We start from the raw sequence: 13,425 nt of genomic DNA on the forward strand, positions 1-13,425 counted from the left end.
AGTGAAATTTAACTCTCATGTGGCTCCCTGGTCTCTGCAAGAGGATCAACCCATCTGAAGTCAGCACCAGCACTTTCAAGAAGCAGGTGTGAACTGCTCTCAGGGATTACTTTCAGCTCTCACTTTGTTCTCTACTGTCTATTTGAAATGTAACTTTAATAGAATCAAATGGCATTTGTCCAGGGCTATCTTCAAAGCATATCAGGCTCTAAGCAAAAATGGTTAAAACACAAACTCATCCAGCTTCCTTCATTGCTGAAAGACTTTACAGATGTTTCTGAGATGTAAGAGATTAGGAGAGATGGAAGTTTTATACAAGGGGTCGGGGTGCTCTTGGGAGAGGCTATGGCAGCATGGCTCTGTTTTGAGACCACAGCTGAAGAGGCTGTACTTGGCCAGAATTTGTGAACAGTGCAGTCAGCATCAATTGGTCACAGAAAGATCCAAAGGGAAAAGACTTTCATGCAATCCATAATGAACTCCTATTTCCTTTCCAACTGTAAGGGGAATATATCTCAAGTTACTGTATATTAACAGTAACACTGCTACTCGACAGTTACTTTACAATAAGCTATAGTCTCAGCCACATTTTCTTCCTTTGGCAAATACATTTTCATAGTAAAAATTGCAAGGGAAAAAGAGAAATTACAAGTCTGAGCATAGTTATTATGAAAAGATAGATAGAAATTAGACATTTATACAAAGAATGTAATTTTAAGCTTTAACAATCACTGGCTTGATGTTGCAAAATGCCTGAGACAGAATATGTTAATCACATCTTGGCTGCATACAAAGAACAGAGCTGCCGCATTCTTTTGGCCACAGTGGGGTTCTAATCTTTTTCATACATTAAGATGGCACATTTTTGAGGATACCTTGATAACTCTAAAATAGCGTCTTGGATCTGGATTTGCATAAGACTTTTTAAAAACATTTTTATTGAAGAAAATGACAACAATCTCCCTGGTACCATGAAGCTAAAGTTCTTCCTGGTTTCTACTATTGTGCTCTAATGTTCTGCAACTTCCTTGATTTTTTCCACCTTAAAATGCATTAAGATTTGTTGTTGTTGTTGTTTTTATGTCTTTTGTGTAGGAAAATGAGGTGGTCTTCATACACTTAAAGCACTTGACCAGGCTTTCTAACTTAAGTTTAGACTAACCTAATTTTAGACTAAAACTAACTTAGTTTAACCTATTTTGTGACCTTAAAAAAAAAAAAATCAATACCACAAAAAAGAATTTCTGAATATTATCTTATGACGGTTTCTCAAAATTACTCGTTTCTTTACAACTATGTACGATCCCCCTAGATATCCAGCCAGAATACTTTGAATTCATGCTTTAAATTCAAATGCATTAACTTTTCAGGTAAGCACTTTCTGTGCCACTTTTTTTTTTTTCTTTAAAAAAAAAAGTTAGTTTTCTAAATACTGTGGCCATAGGTTTCCACAGCAATCTGCACCACTGGTGACAGAGATCACATCTCAGCCCAGACTTGGGCTCAGTCTTGAACCATCCTCTAAAATGACCTCCTATAAAGATTTCTCTCTCCAACAGTGAGAAGCTTTTTTATTTATATATATATTATATATATTATAATAAATATGTGTAATATATATATTATCCATTTATTTTTATTTATATAAAGGAATTATAAAGGAATGGGAACATCATAAAAAAAAAAAAAAAAAAAAAAATTGAAAATCCAACTTCCATTGAAATCATTGTGTTAAATTGACTGATGATCAAATGCTGATTAAGTGCTGTTAAAAATCATACAATCTAACCTTGCTATTTACCATAGAGGTATAAGATAAATCCTAAATTTCTGCTACATTGAAGTTGCATAAAATCAGTTCTGCTACATTAACTTCCAAAATATTGACTGAAGAATAAATGCTCTTAATGACAAGATATTCAGGGATGCATTGGCCATTGCATTTCTCGTCAGTTACAGACAACCAATAAGACATTTCAGCAAGTGAAAAGAGCTTTAAAACAGAGATGGGAAATAGGACAGAATAATAGAAAGTAACTGCAGAATGATCACAAATTGATTCAGCTTACACTTAAAATCAAAGAATAAATATGAGTATGCCTTTTGCTAAGGATTTGGATTTCAGAAAAGCAAATTTAGACAAGCTAAGCAAGCTGATTAGTAAAATCAGCTGGACAGAGATGATATAGCATCTTGACTGTGGAAGAAGAAAGGGATTTTCTACTGTCTGAAAAGCTAAAAAGAACAAAAAATTTTACCCTCATCCAGAAGAAAAACTTCTAGAAAGGAGTTTTACTGTTTGTATCTAAATAAATATCCACCTTTAAAAGGATTTTAAAAATATATTATAACCTTAAAAAGTATATAAGCAGAGGATAAAAGGATATAAGCAAAAAGCTTACAAGAACTAGAAAGGGAAAATGACAGATCAGTAAGTAAAGCTAGATTTCACAGGTCAAGACATACAAGGGTAAAAAAAGAGAACTGCCAGCATCAATCTAAGTTAGATTCTGCAAGCAAACAGCAAAATGCCCTTTGGAAATATACAGCAGAAAGAAACAAGGGGAAAACTGTTTCTGCTAGTCCTGATGGTGGGGTAACCTGTAGATTAAAGATTATGTAGATGTAATGCCAAAATAAAAGGAGTGATGCACCTAGATTTTCAATGTGGATGGATGCAGTGACAACAAAGATAATAAATGGAATGGAAATAAAGATATTGAAATTAAAGCTACTGCCCTAGAGAAGAAAGCAAAACTCAAGGAGAGTAGCACTTTCAAATTAGCATATGAAGGGAGGAAGTGGGAGTAGTCTGCTTGCCAGAAATAAGATCTGGCACATGATGAAGGAGCATTTGTTAGCCATTTTTAGGAAGGGTTCCAACTCAAATGTGGTAACTTATAAACAGAAGCTACTTATGAGGAGAAGGGAAGGGGGAAACAAGATGAGAAGACTTCTCCAAAAATGATCCAATCAAGTGTCAGTCCGTTTATTTAACTTCAGTAGTATGACCTTACCTGAGTTTTGGAAGGACAGGAGAACAAAAGACAAGGAGATAAACAAGAAGTGGCTTGCTAATAGTAATGCCAGTAGTAATTAACTATAGTAGTAATAGTAGTAATTAACTATTAGTAGTTAATTAACTATTAGTAGTAATTAACTTGCTAATAGTAATGCCAGTAGTAATTACCTATTAAATATGAGTGCCTCCTGTTTTTTCTGCCACTCCTGGCTCAGCTCTACTCCAGCTAGTCCCCTGAAAAGACCAGAAACAAGGAGAGCACAGGAAGAAAAATCATGTAGCCATCCCAAGTAGGTATCCTCTGTCACTTGTCTTGTCATTGATATTGAAATCTACCAGTCACTTATTCCAGATACACTTTAACTGAAAGTTTATGTCAGAGACTTTCTTCTCCTAAAAGTTTTTTGTTATGTCCTGGAGTCAAGTATTTTCAGCCACCTCTTCTTTCCATCCTTTCCCACTGATATTCTCATACTATTCTGTATGATGATGCTTCCCAGTTCTGTCAACGATGCATTTGTCCTATTTGTGTAAAGGTCATTAATAAAAATTAACAGGGTCAGATCCTCCAGCAACCTTCTGCTATTTCATCTTTAAAAGCAAGCTATGTTCTCTGCAGTCAGTTCCTAGCTGTGCTCTGCTTCCCTGTGGTAATTCCAATATCTCCAACCAGACTGCAGTACTGAAATCTAAAATAAATGGCAATTGAAAGTGGTATGGAGCCCCTAAACTCTTACTGAAACTGTCAGATCCTTTCCAGCCTTTATCAGGACTTGTGTCTGTATCTGTTTCTAGCCCATAAGAAATGTCTATCATACAAACTAATAAATGTTTTTGTAGCAAGAGGGAGACTCGGGAAGCTGTTTAAAATATAGAGACCTAGTTGCTTTGTAGAGGAAGAAACAGTCTTCACTCCAAGTGAAATACATCATGGCAAAGGCTGAAAAAAATATAACAGAACATATACAAGCCAACAGTTAAGGACCAGAAAAAAAAAAAAAAAAAATCAAGGCTTTCCACTGGTATTTTTTCTGTTGCTTTTTATGTCAGTTTGCTGCAAATACTATTGCTTCTGGGAAAGGAAAGGAAGTGCCTGGAGAAGAGATACTTGTCTGTTTTACACATGACAAGAAACTCACTATAAGCCTGGATTGAGGCATGAGCATCCCAGCCTGACCTCAGCTGAGCCTGCTCTGAGCCAGAGGGTTGGACTAGAGCCCTCCAGGTGCAATCTGAACTATCCTGTGGTGCTGTGACACTCCATACACTGACTCAATGCTGCCCCAGAGCACAAGCAAAAAGGCACAGCTTGCCCAGCAGGGGTGAATTTACTGCAAAGTGCACCTCTGGCTGCAAGGTGAGCCCTGTCTCAGGCACTCCTCTGACCTCCAGACCCTTCCTGTGTGGAAGGATGCCCATGAGGTGTTTAAGGGTCTCTGTCGCAGCCCTGTGAGACCCAGCATTAGTTCTGTATAGGGCCTGGAGCTGCATGAGTTGAGCAGCAGAAACCACAACAGCAAGCAAAGCTGACCTCTGTCAGATGCCTACTCTCTGAGTATTGAACAGTATCCAAGTGAAAGCTACCCTGAGGCTGTTCTTACTCTCATTCAGTCTCCTGGCAGGTCAAAAAAAAAAAACACAGAGAGATGTATAAAACTAACTTGTACTCATTTTATCACTGCAGGCATGTGCTCTCAACTTAACACAGAAAGGGGAAATGAGGAACAGTGCATTGCTTCTCTCCTTCCTCAAACTGCCCTGCTTTCCCTCCTAGAAAAAAATAAAAGCAAATAAAGAAATCAAATAAACACCAGATTACAGGTCTACTGATCCCCTGGGATAATGTACAATGAGAGAATAAACCTGGAATGACTGGTGCCAAGGTTCAGTCCCTTGTCTGCTGCTTCTTCAGGTCTGCTGCATGACCTGAACAGAGGGTGAAAAGAGAATACTCCATTTTGGTCAATGCATCTCTGCTCCAGCAAGTACCCCTATGCCTGAAGCACCCCCTAACAACCCACAGGTGTATGCTGTCTAGACAGACACTGAAAGACAGACAAAGAAATACTACAATAAATCCCAAAGGTTCAAAAAATGTATTCTGAAACAGCCAGTAAGTTGTGCATACTGCCTTAGAAGAAACTTTGGTGTGCATATTCAAAGAGGGCTTTCTTGACCCCATTTGAGAGAGCTGGTTTGTCTCCAAGGCTGCTGAAGTCCCAAGGATGTGTCTGAAGAGTCAAGAAAGAAGCAGAGACAAAGACCTTTCTGATACAGAAAATGAAGGCCTGGCTGGGTGCGTGTTACCAGCTCTCATCCCTGCCACAACAAGTGTTGCTTACCTCTCCTGAGGGTGGACAAGGGCAAGAAGGGAAGACTCATCCTCCTGGACCATGACAAGGGAAAGTGTCACATGCTCCTTAACTGAACAGGAAAAAAAGATTCAAATCCAACTACTTGTCCAATGATATATGGCTTCCATAGAGTTGAAAATTCCTTAGGAAAATTCTTAATTTGCTCTTCTAGTTTTATTTTCTACCAGATGACCTAAATTAAACAATTTGTCTGAATGGCCTTGGCATTCATTTCTGCCTTATTTTTAGCCATTTGGTGCTTCATGGGTGCTTTTCTTAGGTACCTGATGACCCCCACACTCTCTGGACATAGTGCCTATGTACCTCATGATATACTGTGGCTGCACAGTCAGGAAGACTCATTGCTCCAGAATAGTTCAGCTCATTTCAAACATTTCTATTCCTCCTTTAAACAGCTAAACCCCATACACTGGAATTTGCCTCCAGGTAAAAATCTGTTTTCCCATCATTTCTACCTTAAGTTTGATAAATAGAAAATGAAAATGAGAACCTCTCTGCAAAATGCCAGTTACTTTGGCACAAAGACAGGAATGAAGGCAGGCTCATTTTGAGCTTATTTGAAATATTAGGGAAGCAGGCAATCCCTCTTGGTCCCTTACCTAATGGGGCTTCTCATGACCTGGTCCAGACAAAACCTGCAGCCCCCAGGGCAGGAGAGTAGTTTAAGACCAGTGTCTGCTGTTGAAATATTTGTTATAGTGTACCAGCTGCTTAAAAAAAAGAAGTATCTGGTGGGAAAAAAAAAAGAAAAAAAATGGTACCAGCAGCTCAGAGCTGGCCCTCACACCCTTTGATTAAACTGTCAATAGATGTTCTTATGTATATAACACATAGTATGTCAACAGTGTGGTGCTTGTCTATAGCTCAGTGGCACTGGGAGGAAAAGATTTAGCTGATTGCCAAACAAAATCACAAAATAATAGCAGGTGAGACCAAAGTCACAAAACCCTCCCTTCTGATCTGGAACTGTACAGTGCTTGAGAAATAATGAAAAGTGGAGTCAGAAGTACCTTTCTGATCTTGGGGCTGGCCTTGGAGGGCACCACGGTGCCACAGGCAGTCTGGCATCAACACAGAGGTATGGCATTTGGGAAACTGAGATGTACCTGGCTGAAACCATAGGTCGCACTGCTTTAGCTGAAGGGGAGCCTGGCCAGAAAACAAGGGCTAAAACTAAGCTCACAGAAAATGTCATTGGATCTTTAATTACTGAAAGTAAGCAGCATCTCGATCCCTGGATGGGAAGGACAGGTGATACACACATGTGCAGAGATGTCAGGTATGCCTCTGTGCAAAGTTCAGTTGAATTCAATAAATTTTAAATCATTGTCAGCCCTCCCAGATCCTTTTGTTTGTGTCAGGTTGTCAGATTTAGAGAGGACACTTGGCAATTATATTCCAAATTCAAACTTTATTTCCTTCGCTTACCTTAAAGTAGAAACATTTAGTTTTTGTTTGTTTGTTTGTTTTCAGAATTAGAAACATAAAACATGGCTGCAAGAAGGCATGCTTTCTGAAATGACACTGTTTTATGCAGAGAATTCATTCAAACACTACGGCAGTTTGTTTCAAATAACCGGAGGGCTACATTCAAGGAACAAGATCCTAAGATTGCTTAACCTCTCAGGAGCAAAGGGGCATAGCCGCCTTCCTAAAGCCCACGGCTCCCCCTCAACCTTCACAGCAACATGCAGTGGAGGGTTGGACTCAGGTGTGAGTAAAAGAGCAGAGGAAGCAAGCAGCAAGGGGAGTGACATTTCATTTTATGCTGTTCCCCCACATATATGGGCATAGTGCAAGATCACATTGTTCAGCTCACTTTCACAACATGCAGGTGGGAGACAGGTGGAATATAATTTAATTAAGTATGACCTGCAGTCTGCAATCAGTTGCTCTTTCCAAGTGTTTTCTATTGCTCTAAAATAAGGTCAGGAGACACCATGTTTGTGTGGGGATGTTTTAACCTCACTTTCTTGGGATGCAAATGACCACAGAGATCACAAAGGAATAGTGGGCTAGTTGGGTTAGTGGAGATCCACATGCACTTAATGCAGGTTTGTATTCACAAAATCTTCTTCGCATGTTTCTGTTTTCCAAAATTTTTGTCTAGGAAAGAAAATGTTACCACTGCTAAATGAAGTACATTGAGTTAAACAGACTGTCATGGTCCTTCCAAGCAAAAAGAAGTAATCCACCCACTTGCAGCTTTTGCCCTGCTCCAGCTGTTTGCTGGAACATTTCACATTAGAACAGACATTTGCTCTTTAGGCCCTAGTGGGTTTTGTTTGTTTGTTTGTTTGTTTGCTTTTTACCCAAGCTAGGTAATGCTAAAAAGGTAAATGTCTGGAGCATTTTCTTTCATGAAAGGATTTTGCAACAGTGGGAACACAGTGTTTAAAGGATATCTCATTTTCTCGATTGTTTTTTATTTGCTTGCGTTTATTTCTTAAAATATATATAAAGAGAAATTTATTTCCTACTGCACTTACTGTCTCTGCTGATTACTGGAGGATTCAAATGAAATTTCTGGACATTAAGCTTTTTCTAAACATTAACGTTTTTCTCTTAGTATTTTATCATATGTTATATACAATAGAGAAATGATTCCTTCTTCCATTCTTATGTGGGAGTCACACAGCCCAAACCATTGCACTGAATCTGGGGAGCAAAGCCATATGAACCATCTCTGTAAACAGGAACAAGGAAAGTTCAGCTCTTGAGGTATAGAAAATGTAGAATTTTCACACAACTTCAGAGAAGAGCCTCTGGTTTCAAACTTCAAATCTTCAGACTTTGAAATCCTCAAGATTGAACTGGGATTTCAACATGGAGCAGAGAGTGTGTATTGGTGTTCTGGAGGGAAGGAAATTGGGTGCAACTGTTGATATCTGCTGCTTGGGGTCTACAGCTGTGCATCTCCATAAGCTGAACCAAATGGCTTGGTAGAAAACAACCTAGTTTTTGACTTACTGCTGTCTCTGTTCATTAGTGCCAATGAGCGGTACTGCTGTACCACAAATTGGTACAGTAGAAGTCTGGTTGCACCAGTCCAAACTCAAGCAGTAGTGGAGCATTTACATGAGTTACAAGTTTTGCTCATGGACCTACTGGAGACACTGTATCAGGATACAAGAGAGAAAACAACAGGAAATTGCACTCTATTTTACTCTGTGAATATCAAGAATGAGTGAAATGTTAAGGTAGGGTTGTTATAGCAACAGGATAGTTACTTCAAAAAATCCCCACAGTCTGGTTTTTACACTGATTGCTCCAACAAGGTAAGGTTTGAGGGGTGAGGTAGTGTCTTTCAGTAAAATAACTGACACAATGACAAAAATATATACATCAAACAAGTTTTGGACATATCAGCCTTCTTGAAGAACAGTTCATGCTCTTGAACATTTGTCTCCTTTAATCAGTTATTTCAATTGCCTTCAGAAGACCTTCACATAAAACTCTTCTTACTTACTGTCTTTAGTGTGTCCTGGCTACAACAATACTTCTGTGATAGCCTGCCACAATGAGATGTACAACTACTTTCAGAAGTACTGTGTGGTGGGAGAGTGCAGTTAGGTATCTACAAAAAGCCTTTGGACGGGACTTATAGTGTCTGCCTTCAATACATACAGAGTCCAGCTCAATAGAAATATAGAAATACTGTCACAGTAGTTTCCATAATAGAACAAGCCAAAAAAAAAAAAAAAAAAAAAGAGAGAGAGAGAGAAGAGAAAAAAGAAAATAATCATCTAATGTATTTCCCCTTAATTATTGTATTTATGAAGTGGTGCTGGAAAAATCCTGCAGCAGCAAATTTGGATGGGAAGCGAGCTGTACAGCCTAGAGGGCTGTCTGAAAAAATAACACAGATTATGTAGGGAAGGAGAAGAAGAAAGATATCCAGTAAGAACTAAGGAGAAGACCATGAAATTAAAAGAACTTGGAAAAATGTTGAAGTCCAGCTGGCAAAATGGGAGTATGTTGAGTCACTGTTGGATGTAGGCACACAGTCAAGAAATGTCAACATGAGTAATGACTCTTCCATGTCAAGTGCTGTCTCACTTCAGGGAGCGGTGATAAAGCTGCTTTGGTGATACTCATTGGACCTAGTAAATATAAAAACTGAATTTGACTTCTTTACATTCTGCACCACAGCTGTGTACTCCTGTTCCGCATGGAAATAACCTGAGTTCTTCAGGATCTGGTTTAATTCATTTTTCATATAGCTTTGCAGAAAATAATTCAATTACTTTTCTTACTTTTTTGCATTACTACTTTTAGATATTTGTTAGTCTCTACGCATAATGGGCCTGCTACTTTGCTAGCCAGTATACCGGCTAATGCCAAGGGACCAGTTAAACCCTGAGAGAAAACCTAACCAGAGTCCAGGACCAACGAGTGCAGGGAAGGAAATCCCAGTAGGGACCAGCAGCAGTACATGTTGAGCAGGAATTTCCCCAGCTGGGCACAAACAAGATTCCGTTTTCAAGCAACAAACCTGTATGATATACGTATACACTCACAAAGGGAACCTTGCTATGTGAACAGGCAGCATTATCCATATTTCTACCAAAGCTGGCTTTGCATGTAGGTCCAGGCCAAGGGAATGACATATCCTCCCACTCCCTGGCTCTGCATCTCGGTGTCTCTCCCTTCATATCCTAGATGTGCAGCTGTGGAGAAGAGGATGTGTGACCATCTGTGAGTAGCAAAGGAGGACTTGTGCTGGTGTGCTGGCAGCAGTGTGAACTGGGCTGGGAACAAGCAGCTGGGGAAAGAGAATGGCAAGGGTCAGAAACATGCTGGCTGCTGCAATTAAATCTTCCCTGGAAAGGATGTCAATGCCCTGGCCATGGGAGTGACATGAATTTTGGCAGAGGTATTCAGTGAAGGCTGTGTTAAATGGTGACTGATTAGGAGTAATTTGGCTCAGAGTATAACACTGTAGATGTGAGAAACTCTGAAAATTTCAGATGCACTGGATAGAGAAAAAAGTGCAGGAGATGCTTTGTGAGGAATAAGAGCTTCAGATGAGCTCTTAGTGTGGAGCTGGGGTTAACTTGGGAATGCTATGCCACACTAGTGCCAAACTGGCATGGGACTCAGTGAGCAGAATTAAACAAAGATTTGAAGTTTTCAGAGCTCTTCGGGGGGTCAGCTCTCCTTGTCTACATGATTCAGAGCAGTTGTCTCAGGCTGCACACCAGCCAGACTGGACATTTTTCAAACTCTTCCATGAACAAAATGGTAATGGATCCCTTTTCTCCCAGTACTTGTTCTGTCTGAAAACTGCAGCTTTTAAGGCAATTTCGTGAAGTCCATTTAGCAGCAAAAAGGAAAAGGTGCGCATTTTCCTCCTTCATGTCCTGAGAAGTTACCTTTAATTTAAACAGAGGAGACAGTGCTTCAAGGGATGAAAACTCAGTAAATTGTTCACCTGCTCTTCCCTGCCCTGCCAATGTTTTGCTGTCTGACATCTTGTAACTGGTCAAAAGTTTTCCCACCTGCTGACCTGGAAGGTTTGAGCAGATTGATCTCACCTGGACAGCACTCCTAGTTTTGGTGTGTGATACCCTTAAATTAAAGGATGCTTCACTTTGCACACCAGATATCATTTTGAAGATGCCCCTAGATTAACTTCTAAATAAGATGGATGAAACAGTAGAAGGTGCTACTTTACATCTGTCTTGGAGGGAATCATAATGGAAGACACCGAAATACAGTACACCAGCATCTTTTCACTTCTACAGGGCCACAGCTTTGCAGTGTCTCACCAATTTCTGCAAGTGCAGTCTTTGGAGCACATAGAAATATTATTTTCTGCATCCCTGTTTTAAAGACACTTTTACCCATCTGCAGTCAGCAGCTTCCTGTCTTGATGTTTACAGCAATAAAAACGCTCTTTCCAATTATTTTGAAAAGGCTTTATGGCATAATGCAGAACTGGTAAATGTAATAATGTTGGTACAGGTGTAAAACTGAAAGGAAAATGAGTAAATGGACCCATAATTGCCCTTCAGCCCTTTGCTTCCTTTTCCTTAAGTAGTGCTTTGTACACATTAGATATGAAAATGAAGGACTGCAGATATTCTGCTTCAATTTTATTTAGTATTAAGTATATATTTAAGGCAAGTCCTTGGGATGTTAAACTGTCTTCATACAGAAATGTTTTAATAACTGAGGACAGATTTTAACAAGCCATTAAATGATTGAACTAAAAGTTGAATGATTAAAAGGAAAAGAACATAGACGCATTTCTAATTTCAATCAAATCATGGTGATTTTTGTGGTTGTTTTTAAACCTGAAAAGGCAAGCTTTTGCTTCCCAATTGTCTTGTTTGTACCACCAAAATCTGACCCCTAACTTACATTTATGTACTGTTTATGCCTGGGCTTCTTCGGCAGTTATGTCAATATCCACAGTCATTGTCTTTTCTTCCACACTGAGCTTGTGCAATTCCTGATTGGACATGAAGCATTTCTGTAGACATACCAGAAATATATACACTGTTATAGTGTAACAGAACTTCATAGTAAGTAAGTCATGGCCTCTATAAAAACCATACCTAACCATGCTATCCAAAACATTTTTTATGTGTGTAATTTGGCATTACTTTTAACACACATTGAGGTAATTTCATATTAACAGCAGTGTGTTTTAGAATCACAAAAATAGCATAATTAAATGATAAACTATGTTTGTTTGTTTGTTTTTCTGGTATCAATATTTTCTATCTAAGCCTTTTTTCCTGGAGAAATGAGAGGATTACAAATATATTTTTAGTGTGAGTTTTCTTTATTTTTCTTTTACTTCTACATCCTCCTGTTGCTAGTTTCACCATAAATAGATGCAGCAGTTAATATTACTGACTATGTATTACACCTGGAATTAAGCAATTAACCAAGGTGTTTTTTCTTAATTAGAGAGCAAAAACGATGTGTTTTAAACTGTGATATTAGTCATCTCTGCGACCTTAGAGAAGCAAGACAGCAGTCTAGTTCTTCATTCCTGTGAAGTCTCCTTACAAAATTAATTTCATGGAGTCCCAAGATCAAAGCTTCTCTGAAATTATCTAAGATTACAGAGATGTCAAGTTCATTCACAACTCCCCTGAGTGGTTTCCACCAAAAACTAAAAATAAAAAATAAAAAAGTTGACCTATCTTCTCCCGTTTTTTTGAGAGTGGAAGTATAGCCCGATGGCCTATTCCTGGAGTTAAAAAAATATATTTCTATAGCTTCTAGCAGTATTACAACTATCTTGCCAACAGCTCTGCAGGCAGTTTAACAACCCTTGTAATGCTGCATTACTGCATGCTTGGGGCTGGAGGCTGGTGTTGACTTCGGATCGATGATCTTGGTTTGCAAAGGGAAACACAAGCTTTCTTGCTCAGCATCCAGCAGCAAGTTGCTGAACCCAGAGAGAGGGTACCATGGCTTCAGTCTGGGCATTGAATACAACCCAAGGCAGTTAGGGGAGGTGACTGGCCTGGAAATACCAGGGATGCAAACTTGGGCCCTGAACAAACTGTTGAACACCATGAATCTCTACAGCAACCCCACTTTATATTCTTCCTTGGAAGCTACCCCTTCATACAATAGTCTTTATTCTCCAGCTCCAGTTCCTCTTCTCGTTCCTTCAGCCTATTGCCAATCACTTTCTTCTTTCTTGGAAGCAGGAGCTTCTGTTCTCTGATTTGAATATAAAACTGTTTATCTGCCTATAGCTGTTTTTGTTTTGTTTTGTTTTGTTTTTAAGGAGAATCCCCGTATTTATTTTAACTGAGTGTAAATTCCCAGGCTTTGATTATGTACAGCACTCTCAATTTTCACATGAACAGTAAAAATGAAAACAGTAGATCTTTTTGGAATTGCAAGAACAGAAAGAAAAGGTTAGGATGCCAAACTTGTTCAGAGTTCTTAAAAAGCAGCAAAACAAAATTTCTTATTTGACTCCTTGACTGAAGGACAGCAGCAATGCCAGATCTTCATCTGGCATTGACATATCTGAGAGACTGGCTTCTTACGGAA

General features: G+C 39.0%; 1 long non-coding RNA gene across 1 annotated transcript in view; it reads right to left on the reverse strand.

Moving 5' to 3' along the window:
• LOC311433860 overlaps positions 1–13,425 on the reverse strand; it is a 34,727-nt gene that overhangs the window by 3,871 nt on the left and 17,431 nt on the right. The window lies entirely within an intron of this gene.

This window comes from Aythya ferina, assembly GCF_964211825.1.
Source record: "Aythya ferina genome assembly, chromosome: 3".
NCBI classification, from domain to species: domain Eukaryota; kingdom Metazoa; phylum Chordata; class Aves; order Anseriformes; family Anatidae; genus Aythya; species Aythya ferina.